Below are 20,862 nucleotides of genomic sequence, written 5' to 3'. Positions count from 1 at the left end.
CGAGCCACGTTCCTTGGTGACGAAATTACCGTGGGCTCCGGTGTCGTTTATTTCCCCAGGGCAAGGGCCAGCTCTACGCACTCCTCTCTTAACGAGATTATTGTCGTCCTGACGCGGACGTGTCGGCCGATGCGTATCGATATAACCAATCACTGGTCCCTAGGAAGTACGAATGCGTATACACGCGTGATTCTCGTTTTCTCGCGTGGTGGCCGCCTTTCGATAAGCCTTAACGAGAGACACTTTCTCGATACGACAATACGGCAACTCGCCCCCCTCGTGCAACACGGAAAAATACCGCTACACGACACCGAACCACTTTTCTTATCCCTCGTAGATCAAAGTATTTTTTAGCATAAACGATCGCAACGGCGATCTGAAAGTTTCACGTTTAATTATCGCCAGAGTTATGATTCGGAACAGATGTCCGATAGCTGCTGGTAATAATTAACAAGCTCCTGGACTGGTTTCACCCCCTTAGTGAAAGGGTTTTGCGTTTCGTACTGGATCGATCGAATTGTTAGATAGTATCTCATTCTTTCGTTATAATTTACGTCTTTGTTGCGTAAGGAAGGAGAGTGTAAATTCTCTTATCTATGGACGAGATATCTCGCGATGTCGATGACGCTGATGCAACGTGCTGGGACTTGTCGACCACCTAGGGCGAGATACATCATTCGGTTCTGAGAAGAAAAGATGACGCGCGATAGGAATCAAAGACAGTTGTTTGAATTTTTGCTCAACACAATAGAGACATAAATTAGCAAATATGAGCACCTTGATCTTTCGTAAACTGACACTGTATTTATGTCTCACTTCCATTTCTCCTTAAACAATCTACTCTACTAATAGCCGGAATCTTCAGGCAAAAATCACTTCAACTTTCACTTACGCGAAACAACATTCAATCTTAAATATTGAAAAACAAACATAAGAAGTATTTAATCCATAGATTAATATTTATAGAAATTAATATTAATATAAATTCAAATAAATGAAATCATAAAATATCTCACCCCTAAATGCGAAGAGTTTAAAAATTCTAAACTGCAACTTCCTGAAACCTGTAACAGAAAATTATAAACTCGTTTTAATCTCCTCTGTCTTCCATTCGATTCGATACAATCTTCCATTTAGAAAATACGTTTAAATCTATCCTGCTAATATTACCTGACGGTAACGTCTGTTTCGTCATTGGCGCCTCCAACGGTATTAACCAACCCTCGAAAAATATTCAATTACGGCGTAACATTGCCCGATCGTCTTGCGAATGGAAACAGGCAGGGAAGGAAACCGCGCTATCGTAACGTCGGTGCGTCTCAATAATTCCGCGTATTGCGAAGAGGGGAGGTCTAAGTGGCACGCTACGCCAACGCACGCTCCTATGAGTCTCGTTTTCTCGCAATTCTCGTTGGCATCGGATTTCGCGATGGGTCAGCTTGGAGACTGATAACAACAGGACACAACGGGGGAAGAGAGAATCATCGTGACACCGAGCAATCAGCTGTCCTCCTACCAGGAAGAGCGGCGCCTGTGTCTTCGTGAACGTCGTTGGTCGTCGAGCAATACCGTCGCGCCGCGCTTAGAGAGATGTCCCCGTCAAGCAGACGCGACAATAAAGCTAATTGTGGCCCTAACGTGAGAAAGCCTGACCGTACGTTCGTATATACGAGAGATTTCAATTACGCCTCGTTATGCCGGCAGATGGGCATAATAGTCCTTCTAGCGTTGCTGCCGACGCTTTAGGCGTTCCAAGAGAGCCAGTTGGAACGCCTACACCACGACTTCGAAGCCGAACCTCCGGCCAAGCTGCTGCCTACCTCCTTCGCCGCAATAACGGGGAAAACGGCTGACGGATAAAAATGGAATTTCGCGGGAAATCCGATTTACCCCGCCTCCTCCCACGCGTTTCTTCCCCCCCCTTCACATACGATTCTATTAGCCGTTTCTGCTTGTCCGCTTCGGGCTCTACTACAACGTCGGACACTTTGAAGAGATACGGCCGTATCTTTGTAAAAGCGTAACGTTCTGTGGCGAGGTTCTTAATTAAAGCATTACGTAGTGATACCGATTGATGTAAGCGACAGTTATTGTTAGAGTAGATACTTGCGGACGAGTATTTTACTTCTTTTAATAGAAATTGTAAATTACTCGATGATAAGAAAAATCGAAAGAATTTCAGAAATCCAATTTCAGAATACCAACAAGTAAGAAAGGTAAAGTGGAATCGATATAGCGAATTAGATGCGAGAAAAATTATTATAGTCATTGATAGAATTGACGGTGGTTATGATTAAAATCTACGTATATCCATACTTTGGCAATCTATCTATTGGCACGTCGAATCAAAAGAATTAAACTGAGATATACCGTCATTCGTCCCTGATTCTAGACTTTGACAATTCGTCCATTCTACATTCTGGCGTGTAAACTTCGATGCTTCAGAGATACTAAAATCTTATTATATCCTTCGATGAAAGGATCCTATCAACGTCGCTTCAAAGAACTACTTAGCTGCGATATCGTAAAGGGTTCACGACCCTGCCGATATAATGACGGACATAATGGTCAATGGTGGATAAGTGTAACGCATCTTCTCGAAGTAGAGCAAGTGGTGTGTCACTAACTACGTTGTAACTAAGTAGTATAGTTTTGTCGCATGAGTGAAGTAATTCAGCAATTTAGCACGCGTACGTGTCGTATAATGCATGCGCTGTCGTTTATTGCGTACGTTATTGCGCTACCTGAACCGTAACTCGAAACACAGAATTCGCGTTAAGGATAATTTTCGCGAAATTAATAGATCGTCAAGCGAAACGATTACAAGTCGCGCATGACGAATTGCTGTCGATTTAAATACTTTTCAGGTCTTTGATTTTCACTTGCGAGTCGGAACTATGGTGTTAAAGAACGGTTAATTTATGCGAGTCGAGTAGGCGTACTGGACGCCAGTTAAACGCGATTACGCTACACTAATCGCTCGTGTACCGGTAGTAATTTTCGTTCGTTAGTCGGATCGAAAAAAGAAGTGCTCGCTGAGAGATCGGGCATTGACAGTGCTCGAAACGTCGGATTCGAGGCACGAACGAATTCCTTGGACGCGTACGTGTACCGGCAAGAGGGAAATTGATACGTTATTCGTGGCACCGGCAATATAATCAACGTATTTACCCGATCTGAAAAACAAGTAGCGTGCAACGAGCGTATTTATGCGCAACAGCGAAAGGTTTAACGAGGTGCTCGCGGCCATCGCGTATACGACCGTAACCACGTGTAGTCGTATAATTCAAGACACACACGGTGCTTTCTGAATGCCTCTCAACTCGCATAAAACTCGCGTTTCTCGTTTGCCGCGCCGTCCATGTCGCCCGGACTACTTATTACGCAGTCCAGCCACCGAAGGAAAACGCGAATCTCTCTAACTCGATGAAAAAGTAGCTACCAAATAGAAGTTACTGCCTTAAGTCTACGACTGGAAGTATAGTCTGCACTTAGATCAAACCTTCGAACACGAAAGTTTTGCGTTCTATGATTATCGCTCGCGTAGATACACCTTAATGACAACCGTTGACAAGCAGGTAGGTAGAAATTTACAATCTCTACTTCCAATTTAAATTTGTCCTTCCGTTTTTATTCGATACTAGAAATACTAGTTTCCTTTTCTGATATTCCTCTTAAGTATGCCCTTGTCGTGTCCGTTATTATTTTCAATAAAATACAAGAAATACTTCATCACTTTCTTTCAAGTCCATTTATTCCTAGAAATTCAGATAATGCCTTCTTTTAACTAATTGTATAATTATACTTGTTAACGAAACTAATTCTGCTAATTGATATCAATCAATCAGAACGGCACGATTGGTTCAAATAACGCTGCTGGTCTTTGTAATATTAACCCATTAGCATTCACAGTCACGCGTCAGGAAATCTGCCGCTCTGCTATACCCAACGTTTAATGTGAAAACGTAAGTATACCAATGGAGTCAATAATTACAATTTTACAAGCTTTCATCTCAACTATTTCAACTACCGATCAGCGCTCAACTGAGCCGTACCAAGCGATTTCGGACAGATTTACGGGTCCACGTGACAGAGATTTCTCCGCGCGATCTCCTGTAGACGCGGAGGATCGCGTGGCTGGAAATACGGACCGCTGTCAGCGAATAAATCGTCGAACAAAAACCGGCGAACGCTTCTCACCATTTCGAATCCCTCGTTTTACGACAGCCTCGGGAGATCGCTTGTTCCTGTCCCCGTTTCTCGTACAGACGCGTTAAATCCGTCGTGAAAGGGTTAAAGGAAGGATCGAGCCGTTTCTGCAAACGCGGATCGAGCGTTTCTCTTGTCGCGGCAGCTACGGCGAACGGTTACAATGCGTCACGATTTCGGCGACGGGCACGGATCACGGCTTGATCGTTATTAATGGCCACGTGGTCATTGTGCCAACGCGACTGCAACACGCCTTTGTCGTTCCCTCCAGCAAGGCCCGTAGCCGATTGCTCAGCGATTCATTTTCGGCTGGTTTGCGACCGGTCGCTATTTATCGCGACCGCTCGTTAACCGAGGATTCTTTTCTCGTTTGTTCCGAATGTCGAAAATCGCGACTGGACACGACACATACAAAATACGGATAGAAAGTGGTGCGGAAATTTACGTAGCGCGTATCCCGTACGATTTTTTGCGCGGTTACGTTCGAGGAAGAATTGGAGAAAGGATAATGAGGCGAAGAATGGGTGTTTTTGTTCCTGAGTTTACTAATGATCGTAGGATGGGTGTATTTTTTTATCTGAACACGTTCTGGATAATACCATTTGTTATTGTCAGGTAAAATAATATAGGAGAACAAAAGTAATGGTATTATAAAATAATGATAGAGATCGAATACAACCTGCAAGGTATGCTTCGTTGAATAAACAGTTGAGATTAAATCACAAAATATTTCTCTATAGGATATAATGTATGAATGTTATCGTCGAAATCTGAAACGTCGAATACGGCCCACTTGTCACCGAGTAATGCCTCTAACAATGAGTAAATGTCACTCACTGTGAACGAAGCTTAATAATGTATAAAAACGCGTAGCTTTCGCTCCTGCTGTTTCGTGAATTATGATTTTCTCTGACAAGTGTAAAAAACACATACGCGATCGTACGTATGTGTACATAAAGCGTCAGTTAAAAACATAGAAACATCACAGCAACTAAATTTCCCAGAAAAGTGAACACGTTTTCTAAATTAATTCACCACGTGTCAAATCGTTGTCTATTACGGCGTTGTCTATTGTCCGTTTACGCCGATTCTCTTTCCGCTCGTCGTCGGATAACGCAGACTTTGCCGGCATTTGTCATCGACGCGCGGCACGAAAATATAAATCGTAAACAGGCCAGCCGAGCCACAGGTTGAGGGGGGCCACGGTGAGCGAGCCAGAAATGGGAATAAATTCCACCGCGTGATAGCTGAAACTTCGCGCGAAACGAGTCGCGCCCCTTTTCTTCCTTCGCGTTACACACCCTTCCTCGACCTTTCTTATTCACCCTTTCTTGCTGTTCCTTATTCATCCACCTGCTCACCCCCTTTATTATCGAGCACGACGCGCGGTGCACGTACCGAAAAACGCATACCCCGTCGTTCAACTCTACCCGTGGCCGTTTCACCGTCTAGTTTCACACGAACCAGCCAATTTTTCTACGTGTCGAACGACTCCGCCGTCTGCGAAACGTTGCATCGGAATACGTAGCTCGAACGTGTTACACACGTGACAGCGGCACGTGGGTGGAGATACGAATTCGTTGATTTCGTTTGATATCGCGGAATAGATGTGCGCTGGTCGGTTCTGAAGATTTTATTCGCAGATCGAGCGAGAATTTGGAAAATTTGCCGGTTCGGTTGTTCAAGCGAACGTGCTAAGACTGAAGTGTATTTTCACACAATCTTTGATTTCGTAGATGAAGATATAATTGATACAATATTATTTATACTATACAATCGAATGAATTGTCCACTCGTGGGATTCGTGTTTTTGGTAAGCGAAGCGAAACCACATCGCGAGTTTCTAAACGAAAGTAAATTGTAGAACGGAGAGATTCGCCAATTATTCTAATCAAGTGAACTATCTACTTATTGTTAGCTTTAATCTAATACATAAATTCTATATTACTAAATTTTATATTCGTAGCTGATTATCACCTATAAGTTCCTCCGCACGTGGTTGATTCTATTGTCTCGCGTGTTCGCAAAAAGTTTCACCGTTCAATAGAATTAAAGGGTCACCTACTCGGGATGACTTCATCGCGCGATAATATACCGTGTGCCTTAAAAATTAGACGCTCGTATAAATAACATCGTAACCAACTTGAAACCCGATCCTGTAACCATCTAATGCTTGTTACTATGTTATACACGAATTTCGAGGTCGCATCTTACAGAGAGAGAATCTTGCCAACTCGCATGGAACGAACGTATTCCGGAGGCCCTAGAAACCCTAGCATACGGACACGAAAGTTTAAAGTATTGATTTCCCTGGGATCGCCACTAATCTTCAACGTCAGGTGAGTTACAGGGTTTTCTGCCATTTTCTCCTCCTCCTCCCCGGCCCCTTCTCTCTCGAGGAGCTCCTCAAGAGAGAAAGGCATCCGTTCTCCGTTTTATCGCCCGAACGACTGCTCGATTTTCGAACGTACGAATCGACAAATCGAATTCTAGCTGTTTGTTCACCGAAGCCCTGCCTCTCTCCATTTCTTTTCTCTCCCTTCTTCTCCTGTTCTTCTTTACACAATCCCGTTTCTCTCTCCTGCAGCTACGCGTTACGTATGTGTGCAGTCGGGAGAATGGACTGACGCGATTCAATTTGAAAAAACGGGAAACAACCAAGGCGTCGTCGGAGTCGTCGTGTTCACGGAGGTGAAACAATATTTTAACCGGGCTAGAAGGGGCTTCGAGGGTCCTTTGTCCCTTCGTGTTCTCCAACGAGAGAACGACTTCGAAACAATAATAACAAATATACACCTGCCAAACACTTTGCGTGTCGATAAAAAGGACCGCTCGCTTTTGAGATCCAATCTACTCGAATGTTTCCTATACCATTCTATGCACTGTACACGTTGCCCCAGTTATCACGATACAATCGGAAAAGAGGATGATTCTACATGAAAAAACAAGTCGGGAACGTAGAATACAATTTTTTCATACGATCTTTCGTTCCGGAAAAACTTTGATTCGAAGTAGGCGTTATCCAGACACGTGTACTCACGGAATTTCAAAGCAAATTTTTTCTACAAGAAAGCATTAAATTGAAAAAAATTTGCTCTACACGTGCCTATCGTTATTTTTTACACATAAAATTGTTCCCTACTTGATTCTAATAACTGAAACATTCTGCGTATAAGGAACTTTTTGACGTTCTACTAAACGTGTTCGATATGGAAAAGTTTACCCTTATGCGACTAGATACCACGAAAGGGAAGTTTACTCTCTGAATTACCATCTACGAAAACGGACTATATTTACGTGCCATTTCGGAGGCCGCATTTTAACGCGAACATACGATACTCGTTTGAGCTCCTATCAATCGTCGGCGTCGTAAAGTTCGCACGTGGATTGCGAGATCGTTGCGTTCCAAACGAAAGTATCGTCGGGCTAGCATTTGTTCTCCTTCTGTATGACACACGCTTCGTCGTGTCCTCTTATCGTTAAGTAGAATCGATATCGTGTCGCGCCCAGAAGCCCCGGTCACGCCCCTGCAGGTTACTGCACCCATCGGCCTGTCGACCAGCAACGGCGATCGTTAAATCTTTTCGCGGATATCACTGTGTTATTGTATCCATCGTCGGCCATACGATGACTCGCGATTCCTGCGGGCCGATATATGATGCACGCTCACTCGTCTTTTGTCGTCTCCTACGCTTCCTTATTTGTCAAAGTTCCTCTGCGTCTTTGTTTGGAACAAAGACGCCGTAAGACGAAGATATCGTGAAACAGAAATTTCAGGAAATTCAGATGAAGCAATTCAGAGAAATATACATATGTAAATTTGTTGATATTTGAGGCGTTCATAAGCTAAAGTGGTTAGCTCCATTTTCTCAGATTTTTCAAATGGTGTCAAAGTATTTCGATTTACGCTTATCTCATATAATTCCATCAATTTCTTCTACTTTTTATCTTATGAAGTTAACCGACTTGGCAAATAAAGCGGTACATTTACTGAACTTATCGGCATCATAGATATCGGATCTGTAACGTCGAGTATTTATAATTTGTTTTTAATATAGTATACGAATCAGGTTCCGATTGATTTTATAGACTTGTCAAATTTTCCTAGCCTGCTCGAGCAATTTGTCCTTAGATCGCGACCATTCGGTATATTGCTCATCGGAATGGTTTCCGGTGTCCATCTAGATATTTCACGACACATTGCACACAGGCTTACCGACGCCGACAATGAAATCGGAAACTGCGGTGAACAGCCTCGATCTTGGTACTCGAACACATCCGTAAGTACCAACGCGAAAAAGCAGCCTAGCCACGCACCCGCGTCTTATGAACGCATAACCGTAGAATTCGCCTACTAGAAACACTTCAGAGAAAACCCGGAAACGATCATTGTTTCACATGGAATCAAAGATCGAGGGAAAAAAATTATAAACTTGCGCGTTTCGCGACTGGCGACAATAGAACCGGTCGCATCGATTTTTATTAGAATCGATCTGTATATTCCGTGGCTTGCGGCCAACCGACGTGTCCACTGACCTCGATACAACGAGCTCGATAAACCAGCCACCCCCTAGCACCCCCCGTTACCTATCGATCGGACGGTGGATCGATATTTTCATCCACTTCCGTGGAGCGTGTCGCGTGGACGAATAGAGAGAAAGAGAAGCAGAGAAAGAACGTACAGGATTGTTCTAACTTTCGGCCCCGACGTTGACAGAGCCTGACCCTCGTTCCCCCTCTCGAGCACCGATTAAAATTACATTTGTTCCCTTCCACGCAATCAACGTCAGACTCAACGATCCAATATTTACCCTCGCGGCAGCAGAGTAGTGGCCCTTCGCGGTTCGAAATCCCAAAAATCAATAGCGAAAAGGGTCACCGGCCTCTCGTTGCGGACTTCGAGATGAGCAGCTGCTTGTCAATCTCGGAACGATCAAGAGTGCTAATAATGATGGTAATGTGATGAGCAGTAATGAAAGTTGCAAGTACTTAATACCAAAGTAACGTAGCAGAAATAACTGTAGAATTTTCGGTATATGTGTGATAATTCGGTAAGTAAAATTAGGTGGAATAGGAAGTTACTATTTTGAGCATTAGTTTATTAACTCTACTGTATAAATGGTCTAATGAATATAACTGCAAAGTAGATTATAATTGCAATTCAATGGCTCGATAGAAGAATGCTAAAAATGGATTTTTAAAGAAGCGCGATAAACCAGATAAGTACAGTAATCGATACGTAATATTCTTAATTGTTTAGAGTACTTTATTATGCATTTGCAAATCTTTATGAATAAATACGCTAGTGTGTTTTAATACTTAGGATCATACGGTTTTCTCCATTCGTTTAGTTTAACTGTACCAATACTTTTCTCTGATTTTGTCACTCGTACCATTTTTTTCTCCGGTATAGTCCGTTCCTAAGCATCGAACACTGCCTTATACCAGCCAATAACTGGAGTAGCTATCACGGCTCTATCACGTGCTTTACACGCGAATGTATCGTTTAGCTGCATCGACCGGACTCGTACGAGTCATAGAGGCAAAGTGCAAGAACAAAGAAAAGAAAGAAGGAAGTCATACACAAGAACGAAGTTCAATGAACACCGTTATTGAACCTAACCTGATCACGAGAATATCGACAAGCTTTTATGACAATCTTTTTACTCGAGGCTTAATCAAGAATGAATTAATCGTATAAGTTTTCATGAACGAGTTCTTCTCGTGATTCATCCTGCCTATTTCTTGTTCCTTCGCGAGACTAAATGAACCACAAAAATAACGACGATCGCTGTTCACCATACGTGAAAAACGGACGAAGCAATTAACAGATCGCCCTGTGGCAACCTATCGCGGACCCGTCACTCGTCCAATTTTTTCCTCTGCTGTCGCCACGTCCGCGGCTCCTATTTTAGGCGAACACCAGCTCCATTTCTCAAGCGTACCGAACAGGGATCGTCGTTCACTAAAATTCTTTCCTTGTTCCTGCGAACGTTATCCATACGAAACGTGTGTCGACGCATTCCTTGAGCCACCCCTTACACCCAACGAACGGAGAGGGGCGCACAACGAAAAAAAATGCCTTCGAAAGGGCATCGCCTTTGGCCATTACTAATACCAATGACACGAAGATGAAAGATAAAAGAAGACAATGGCAGGAGACAATGACAAAATGGAAAAGGATGTAGAAGAATGTACCAACTTTAATAACTAGTATTGCGGTATGCACGTTTTGGACCGTTCCTGGTAGTGTAATGCATTATTTTAGATAAAAGTTTAACGCGTTTAATCGACCAATTATTTTTGGACGTTATCGCGTTCATTCGTCTTCAATTAATTTTGCCCATCACGAAAACTTCGAATGTCAATTTATTAGTCAAGAGTTTATACATGATGTATCAAAAATTGCGTCGTGTATATGTGTATAAAAATATATGTATATAAAATACTAGAACGCGGTTTCAAATTAAGACGAACAATCGCAAAAATAACAACGCGAGATTTGTGCAATGTGTTAAAGTTTTGTGGATCTTCGAATGCTCTTCGTACAATTTAATAGCACGAGGTTGTTTCGTCGATTAAAATGGTTAGGTAAAATTGACTATTCTATATTTGAAAATATAAAAATATTTTGTTTCATATTTTTGTATAATTTTTAATTGTGATTTATTTCGCCATTGTTTTGAGTATAAGTTTGATACTTTTTTATTGACTGTGAATAATTTTCCATATGACGTAGGAAATATTACGTATAACATATATGCTACACGTTGATTGGTTAGAAATTAGAAAGTAAAGAGGAGGAGTCAAAATCCAAGGCATATAATTGGATACCAAGTGAAATTTGTAGTGGGAGGAAATGAAAGTGGAAGTCTACGCAACTGGTTGACTATAGAAAAAATCCAGGACAGGAGGGGAAATTGATAGAAACTAACTGATATTAGGATGCCTAGTTTGTAACTTAGTTTCTTAGAATTCTTTATTGTTTTACAATCTTTCGTTGTTCCCTTTAGCTATAGAACAAACGAAGAAGAAGGAAGGAAATAAACACAGGATAAACGAAAACGACGGTGACACTGTTACCACGAAAGCGAAACCAGTACTAAATTTAATTAATATTCGATGACGCGTCACGCTCAGGTGCGACCAAACTGACCGGATGTACGAACCCTATGGGACACGATTTTACGAGCTACACGCGAACTCTTCCTGCCACGCATCCGACCGGGTCTCTTTAGCCTTCCCCACCCAAGTAGCCACGCTCTTCTTCAGTAGCTATTCCCTCTACCGTTCTTCGTTCGTGTCACGAAAGAGTCAAACCACCTACCACGAGGTTTCATCAACGGCAGTACGCACGTCGGCGCGCGTGACTCGCATTTATCCGTCCACTTTTTTGTCGAGCCACGGCCAATTTTCCAAAGTCCAGCGGGCATTAATCATAGAAGAGACGAGGCTAATAACCCGCTGGATTCGTGTGCACCAGCGAGCTCAGACGGAAGAAAAAAGAAAGCAAAACGAAGAGACGAAGAAAGAAAAAACCGTGACAGGACCACCATAGCTATTGTCGTCGTCGGGGTAACGTCTACGGAATTGCTATACGCTCGGAAACGAGACGTTCAAGAGTTTTCTCGTGTTAATCAAAAAGTCTCATAAAGGTTGAACGATATGTAGTATCGTAGTGGTGAACGTAACGAGCCATCGTCTTAGACTGCAATGATGATCTATTGGACAGAGTACTCTCTTACAGTTGGGTCATCTTCCTCCTCGTATGACACACACCTTCTTTATTTATTTATGACCGTAATCCCTTTGATATAGTGTGTTATATGTGTACATTACTGGTGAAAAGCGTGAGCGGACTCTTTTCGACAGAATATTATTTCGAAATTACACACAGAGAACCTCAGGATGGTTTATCCTTACGGTACGATAAGGTCTGCTAAAGTTAGAAGTTAATATAATATAGAAAAATTAGTGTTTGGAAGTGTCAAGTATTATGGAGCAATTTTATTATTTCATTATTCTTAGATTATTTGAGTGTCAAATTGCACATACGCTAGATTCTTCGAAATTAATAAAGAGACGAATTATGCATCTAATTCCAACAAATTGTGTCCTTTACTTTTTTATACTAATCGTGTCCTTTTTATTTATCATTTCATAATAATTCCAGAAGAACATAATTTACCAAACAACTATTGGTTACGATCTTCTGTTTTCCATTAATTCATACAGCTTAATGAGATTCACGTATTGTTGTTACGTCCGAATCGATCAAGATGTGCGGCAGTGTGTGTACCTGTAAGAAAAGACGAGCAGTTTCGAAGAAACTGGTTCTTAAGAAGGTAGAAAATCGGTATGGACGGTCCACGGCGTCCGACTAGGTTCATTAAAACTGTCATGGCTATATTTTCACAGGTTGACTTCCCAACTACCTTACTACTCGAGTTAATAAGTCAGAGACGAGGGTAACGCTTGAATCGTCGATTCGCGAGGTTTTTCAACTTTCGAAGCCAATGGACCGAGAAAAGAACTCGTCACGCGCGAACAGATCCGAACAACCGTGAACACGGCGCTTTTCGATTCGCGGAGCTCTCCCCCTTTTCCAGTCGCATCGCATCGGTTTTTAACCGGTTCTCGCTGTCGTTCGCCGATGGGTTTACGCAAGTATGTAGTTCGGTAGTCGAACGACTATTTTATACGGCATCCTTTGTTTTTCACGGACCGATACCAGATAACGATAAAACGCTTATCTGGCCGTTAATGAAATTTACGATTGCAGGAAACGGCGATTTCGCGGGTTCGTGCGTACATATTTTTTCGTTGGACGCGGCCCAGCCGCAGAATTATGCGTTTGACTAACTAACAGGGCAGATTTACAACCGGAGACTGTGCGCAAAAATGTATTCTCCCGTGGGAAGAGATAGAAAGAGTATTCTACACGTACACGTACAGGTACACGCAAACGTGTCCCTGACAGTGTCCCTGTGGTTTTTAAGATTCTCTCGTGAACAGTCTCGAGAACCATCTGCGTACCGCGAGAATCAATCCGACTGTAAATAACAGCCACTCGTAAAATCCGTCGAACGACTGGGACGTAAAATCCTGGATACCTTTTAGTATGCTTTAGGCTGATAAACGCGTAGCCGAGTCCACGTAAATAAAAAGCAATTAACGATAAATTTTCGTGCGTCGAGACGTGGAGCGGGCGGCCCGCCGCGAGACGTCACTCGCGAGACTATGGCCCCGCCAACAAGCAACCAGACCCGCAATTATGACGCGAAAAGTTTTAATTAAACCGACCGTCCGGAGCCGATGCGGTGGAAAAACGAAGAACAAGTCCGATCTAGGATCGAGGGTACTTTGTTCGACCGTAGTCTGCACTCTACATACGTGTGCACTTGTGCAGTGTGCATTGCCTATCTTCATCCTTCCGAAGCTTCCGTGAAGCTTCCCTTTCTCTTCGCGCTCCTACGGCCCGAGGTTCCTCTCTCATATTCTTCCTCCACCCACTCCGATTACAACCTAGCTCGTTGATGGTGTTCGGTTTCTGATTATCGGAAATCGATCCCAGGCAGGCCGTTAAGGACACGGTTGACTAAGCGATAGGTGTGCCTTCGCTTGTGCTTCTCCGCTTTCGCCAGGATAAACGTACAATCGCTGGACTCGCGATCTTCTTCCGTTGTTTTCGTTATACGTACACACGTTTTTTTCAACCCCTTCTGTGTTTTCCGCGACGTATTATCGCAACCAAGCTCACTGTGCATCTCGTTGTGTATCTGGCCGTTCTCCAGACCGCGAGAATAATTGCCCCGAGAAAGATTGACGTTCATCGGGCTGTTTGCGCGGGCGTTTAATTTTGGTAATAAATTCGACGGGATCCTCCGCCGATAGGGGGCTTCCCCCTTTTTAATTGAAACGTCCTATCGAGCCTCTCGAGTATTTTCAATTTCCCCTCTGGGCAATTCTGTCGGCCACTTTAATAACCGTTAATGCGCGCGCCGCTCGATTTGACTGACATCGAGAGAGACGAAGGAAACAGCGTACGACCAGAGGATTCTCGAGTTTCGCCAAATACACCGGACCGGGCGTCCACCAGACCGTGGCCGGTTCTTTTTCCCTCGATTCGTCCTTTCTCGTTTCGGCGAGCTTCGATTCCTGATTATCGGAAATCGATCATCGACAGCCTGTTAAGGACACGGTCTCGTAAGTCGTCGGCGCGCGCGTCTGTTCCCGGAGCAAGAGTCCTGCGAGATTCGACGACGCGCGATTCGAGACGGTCGTTCACATTTAAATATCATCGCGCGTCGCGTCACACACCCGTCTTCGCTACGTGAACTTTCAAAATTCGCTGGGTTTCTTTGGGATTTACTTTAGGGTCTACTAGGATCCACTTTGGGATTTTGCAAGTGTTCCTTCGGAAGAAAATTAATTTTATCCCTTCGCATTCGCATAATTTCGTTCGTGTGACATTTTCGACGAAATATTTCACGTATTTAATATTTAATATGCTACAATACTAAATGTTTCGTTTCGTGTAAAGTAAAAGATCAAGAGCTTTACTGTAGTCTCTACAAATCCACGAATAAAATATCTGAATCAATTTCTGCAGGAATCTATGGATTCATAGATAAAATATCTCGCATACAAATTTCTTACCAAAACTAACGACAGCGTTGCATTAGGGATACCTCATAACGTCGTATACAGGACATTACAATTTTTTACAGATCCACAGATGCGAAAGGATTAACTACCCCGAATCTTTGAAATTAAAAAGAAATTCTTACATTGAAACTACCTGTAAAATTACTCCCTTATCCTCAATTAGAAATCAAATCACGACACGTTCGTCTCAAGAATACCATGAAACCAACAATCTCAGCGTTCCAACGTTGCACTCGCTAAATTTCCCCATCGATTCTTCTCCATTTAAATCCCAGCGCAGCAACGCATCCGCATAAATTTCCTCGAGTCTGGACGAGCCACGTTTCCATGAGAAAAGGGAACGAAGGGTACATATAACCCGAGGAAGGAGAGAGGACGGGAGACAGTTTTGTCTCTAATTCAGCGATTCGTATGCTCGTCCACGAGCGAGCGCGAGGCGCGAGCGAGGAGAAAACATGAAATTAGGTTCCTTACGAGGCGGCGTTTCTTTGGACAGAGAAATATAGACGGCACGCCAGAAACGCGCGGACCATTCCCGAGAATGATGCCAACACAGAAAACGACTGGGTGCGGGGTTGCGAGGGTGCAGAGAGGACGAAAATTGAGCGGCAAGGGCGGTCGTTGTAAATTAAATTCGGTTGCGGAGGAAGTCATAACGACTGGCACGTGCCCCGTGGCTCGTTGCACGGTGCATGCGTTTGCGTTGCATCACGGAAAAATCTTCCACGTACACACGCAGCCAACACAGATTTTTTTTCTCTCTCGTCAGGAAGCGTGGCCGCTACGTGATTCGAATGTGTTAACCAGGCGAGGATCGTAGCAACGGAAGACAGACTAATTATAAGCTGATTATATACCGCGCACGAATTTATTTCCTTCGTCTCTCTTAACACTCTGCGACAGTTTTTCAAGTCGGATGATTCATCGTTCAAAGTCTTCCATTTAACTCGGGTCTTTATAAAACGCTTAAAAAGAGGAAATCGATCGAACAGAACAAAAGGCTTCGTTGGTGACTGCATCGAATGAACAAGTATATTTAAAACAAAGAGTTATATAGTAGCGAATGAGCGAGGGTTGTTAATGCAATACATCGTTGGCTCGTACTGTACCAGTTGGAATCACTGGACGGTGGGGTGTAGCAAAACGAAATCGAGTAATATTTCAAAATGGACGCATACCGGCCACGCGAGCTCGTATACGCTGCAAGAAAAATAGTCGTACAACGCGGTCGGTTTACGTCCGATTTTTTATTCGATTAAATTAAAAATGACCCTTTCTCGGCGGCGACTGCATCATATTTTTTTTTTCTTTTACATCTTTTTGGCTTTTTCGATCGACCGTGCACATACGCGCGCTCTCGAAAACCCCTGGTATCCGATCCGAACTTTAATTACTCGTATCGTTAATTAAATCCGTCTGAGCGCAACGGTCGTTCGGTTGACCATCGGACGAAGAGTTCCACCCCCGCCCTCGAGGCGCTCGTATTTCACGAAAGCTCATAATGCGCGGGTAAATAATAAGGGACGTTTCTTCTGCCCCTGAGTACAGTTTACACAATTTTTGCCGTCGAGAGGCACACACAGAGAAAGACGAGAGGAGACAGAAATAGCGGCAGTTTTTCTCCGGGCCAACCGCCCCTCGTCCTGCCAGTCGAAACCCTTTCGACTTCGATGCATTTCAACGAGGTTTGTCCGAGATTGATGAATCGGAAAACAGTAGTTTAAACTGGGAGGAAAAACGCGGCGATTAACGCTTCGTAGCGGAGTTGACCCGCGCGCGCGACGAGGGTCGACGAGGCTGGTTCGGAGCCACCCTCTTTGTAATCGATTGCAGCTGAGCAAACGAAACCTCGAAATTAACGGGCTATTACGAATTTAAACGCCGTAATAACCGCTCGTCCTGCCACTGGCCAACTATTCGTTGCCCCGTTGTTCACCGTGACACGATCCTCCGTTTCGAAATCGAAATAAAACACGTTGCTCGATCGTTTCCGTCCGGTGACGCGAATTTACGAGCGAATTTTTCTTCACACTGCACCGACGTGACGCGACGGTCACGCTGGTGTCGCGGTAATTCCGTTTAAATAACGAAAGGTACAACCGACAGATCCTAACACGGGAGGGGGGAGTTTACGTTTTACGCGACGTGACGTAGGTGGACCGGTTGCGGCTCTCAGGAAACAGGTGGTTAAGATAAAATTGTCGCGACCGCCGTTGGTTTTTCTCGATGGAATTTTAATCGACGCGAACTAGCGCTAATCGCGACACGAGCATTATTTCCAAGTTAATTAGAAACGTTTGGATGGTTACGCGAGTGTGGTATCCTTTTCCTATTCCTGCTCTTGATTTAGAATTCGCGCAAAGGTGGGCGTCCGCTTAGCGAACCAACCTGAGCCGAGAAAGTTGATCTTTTAACGAGAAATCGGTGGTTAATGTAGGTAGATCATTATTGAGATTTCAATAGAGATAACGCTGTAAATGTTACACGCACTTCTGTTCGTTATTTTCGGACGATTTTTATAAGGTTAACTCGTCTAAGTGACTTCGAAGAAAATTACGAGAGCCTACACGCTTCGAAACTGCTTGCTTTCGAAATAACAACGTTTTCCGCATTTTTCTGTGTTATAAGATAGAGTCAATGATACGACTACGCTTCATAAACGTGTTTTCATTCACTTTTCAGCTCTTTTCTAAAATCGTTTTAAATTATACGGTATCCAGGTTATCATTAAATCCGTAATAAGCGATTCCTTCATAAATATTATAATCACTTTCTTTTATCGCGTCTATTCACCAGAGTTATTCAGAAAAAAAATCGATAGAAGCTTGGAACCCTTAATAACAGGTACGCCTTCTACTCGAATTACATATTATCGGTTTCCTAGAGGAGCGGTACTACAACTAAAAGAAGTAAAGTTTCCAGAAAATTACTTTGAAATAGGAAGATTGAAATAGAAAATTTCAATTATTAATTACTTAACAACGAAATAATTTTCCTTCGAATCAATTAATAATCTTGGAATTTTTCTCCTTTCTTTGAATATCAAAATATCTTATTCACTATAACTCGCTACTTTGAATTGAAACGTTATTCTTCTTAAAAAAGTATCATAGTTTTATTACGCTCTTACTTTAATAGGTATTTTTACAAATAAATTGATGGTTTGTTAGATGTATCACTCTTCTATCAAACCGACGATACGAAGATCCTTTCAAGTTTATTACTCTTTTCATTTATCTCTCCCCTTCATTCCATCCTCACATTCACGAATAAAGTCAATGTCCTCTCTTAATCATTTAACCGCTAAATTCCCGAAAACCACGCTTCACTCACACACTATTCCACGGTCTTATTCGAAGAACCGTCTCCCTCGAGTATTACCATCCTCCGCGAGATTTCACTCTTGTTCCACGTCCGTGGAAGAGATCCACGAAAAAAGGGACCCTTTATTCCTTGGGCGGTGCTTATCGGCGCTATCGCGCGTACACTTGACCAAGCCGAGCCATTGGAACCAGACTCGAAGAGAAAGAAAACGGTCTTGCACGATGTCTAGATCATCGAAGTGGCGCCAGCATGCAAACGAGTCGAGACCGGCCAAGAATGTCGAATGAGTCCGCGACTCTAAACTTGATCTTTCCAAGGAAAACACTGAAATTTAAATTTTTGTGCCAGGGATCGGCAGCTTGTAAGAAAATTCAATGGAAACTGTTGGATTATACGCTACTTGCTAAAAATTTTTAAATTGTAACTGTACCGTATCTTTTGTCAATTTTGTTATCAATTTGAGAGTAATTTTATACACATCGATAGCAGCTTTGTTCTATTTCGATAGCTTCCTAAGAAAAATTTACCAAAGTAATAGGATTTTGATCTGATCGATCGATTTTTAATTTTTAGCTTCTATACAACGCATAGTGATTCAAAATCTCAATCTTCCATGATTTTCCAAATCTTTAAGATTTAAGATTCCAGAGTTTCAAAATCTCAAGATCTCACATTTTAAACCTTGCGCTGCGTATACGGAGTGCACTTTTACGTATTATTTTTTTTTTATACTTGGGAAAATATATGGGCAGGAAACTGAGCTATAATTTCGTTAAAACAAGCACAATGTAGACTCGTAACGCGTGAGAAAGACCAGAAGCTACGTAAAACAGCAGGCAATATCGTTATCTCCAGATAACTCGACAGTGTTTGCCTTTTTCTGTGTATTTGTTATTAATTATCGTTAAACACACAATATCTCGCGGTCGTTTCCGGTAGCCGGAGACCACGTGGCAGGGACTATATTTAGACCGACTTATGCTCGAGCTACACGGCAGGTGGATCGTTAACCGAGGACGTCGTCGCTACTTCTTCGACCCTCAACCGGCGTTTTTTCACGGTGCTTTCCTGTTCCATAGACGGTGACGAATGTCGTGGCACGTGACGACAAGCTGTCATCAGCGTGCATTTTTTTTCAAACTTTTCAGCATGAGTTTCAACGACGTACTTTTCGACTTGCTTTTACTCGACTACAACATACTTGCTTTTACTCGAATGCATTATATAGTTCACGAGTTATCGATGAATATCACGAACTTCGACGCAGCGTGGCTCATAAAGAAGCAGTTTATGAATCAAGGGATGAGCTATTAAGCTTTTGATCGTTCGCAAGAGATTCGCAAAGAGGGATGAAATCCCCGTGATCGACGAGGGTAAATTCAACTGGAACGAGCGACCAGTCAAAGACAGCGGTGGTATCGACGATACCCTCTCGCCTCGAGTCGGGATTGTTAATAATAGGAGAGGCATAAATCAAAGTCCCATTCGCGTCTTTATTGCTCTATTAAATGGGACAGCTGGTGCCTGGCGTCGCGTAGCGTCGGTTCTACGTTTCGATACGGGAAACCAGGCAGCAAAAGAGAGAGAAAGAGAGAGTGAGAGAAGAAGGGATACCAAAGGTAGAAGAGGAAAAGGGACAGAGGAATGAGTCGGTTGGCTTCCGTGAGGACGCATTTGTCTCGACGCGAGAGAATATATACCGGGGATGGTGTGAAAACGTGCGGTCTAGAAAGTTATGTCGACCCGTATCCGGTCGGTCGCTAGACGTATCGAGTTAATATCATTAATTTCCGTCAATGATTTCGCCATCGTCCGCCCTCGCGTTTTCGATTCGATTATAACGACCGTGCCCGTTGCTCGTCGCGGGCCGATCGAAGCTTGTTTACATACAAATGCACCCAGTTATATCGCTCCTGCCCCTCCACCTTCGTCCGCTAACACGATTTCAAACTAATTTGCTGCCTGTAATTTTCTATTCGAGCCGAATGCGAAGTCAATTGGTCGGTTCGCCGGGTGAGATTACTTTCCACGGACCCAGTTCGTTGCGAATCCGATTCTCGCGAGACGATTCAAATTGAGGACCGCGAAGGAGCAAGTTCCCGGGAAATCTTCTTGTGTACGTCAATTTGCATTTAAAACGCTTGACCGTCGTGGAAACGACGCGGGGATAAGAATCTTTAAGACATTTAATTTTTATAGCTTTCAACGCAGAAATATCAAATTGTATAAACGCGAGACATTTGAGCCATTTGCAAGGAGAACAGGAGATGCGGTTTCCACTGTTAGGCAGGATCGACACACGGCGCGACCGTGAAACGGTAGGTCGTCGCTCTCTGCATCGTTCAAACCCCTCGCAGATCCAAGATTTCGTCGCTTGGAATTCATAAGCACCAACAACGACGGTAACACGTGCCGCTCGCGAATTTAGATCGTCTCGTGTTTTCCACGTTGTTGCACTGGCTTGATAGCATTAATTTCCGTCAACGGGTTCTCCAACTCCAATTCTCGGGCCCCAGTTGCTGATACCGACCGATCGAAACCCGTTTACATACAGATTCGCCCCGTAAAAGGCCAGCTGCGTGGCGCAATCCCGAACACACTGATCGTCCGGCTAATTTTCGCGCAACAGCGCGCGCCCCTTCTGGCACCCCGTCGTGCCGC

At 43.4% G+C, this 20,862-nt stretch overlaps 1 protein-coding gene across 3 annotated transcripts in view; it reads right to left on the bottom strand.

The window, feature by feature from the left end:
- The window catches only part of LOC100745816 (discoidin domain-containing receptor 2-like), a 141,069-nt gene that overhangs the window by 98,159 nt on the left and 22,048 nt on the right, over positions 1–20,862 (bottom strand). For 2 of the 3 annotated variants that reach the window (XM_024366064.2, XM_012382933.3), the window contains exon 2: positions 1,017–1,064. The exons of the other annotated variant lie outside the window; for it this stretch is intronic. The gene's annotated coding sequence lies outside the window, so the exon portion shown is untranslated. The remainder of the gene's footprint in view (positions 1–1,016; positions 1,065–20,862) is intronic. 3 annotated transcript variants of the gene reach the window in all.

Source organism: Bombus impatiens, unplaced genomic scaffold, assembly GCF_000188095.3.
Source record: "Bombus impatiens unplaced genomic scaffold, BIMP_2.2 scf_0197, whole genome shotgun sequence".
NCBI classification, from domain to species: domain Eukaryota; kingdom Metazoa; phylum Arthropoda; class Insecta; order Hymenoptera; family Apidae; genus Bombus; species Bombus impatiens.
This window is presented reverse-complemented; position numbering and strand designations above follow the sequence as displayed.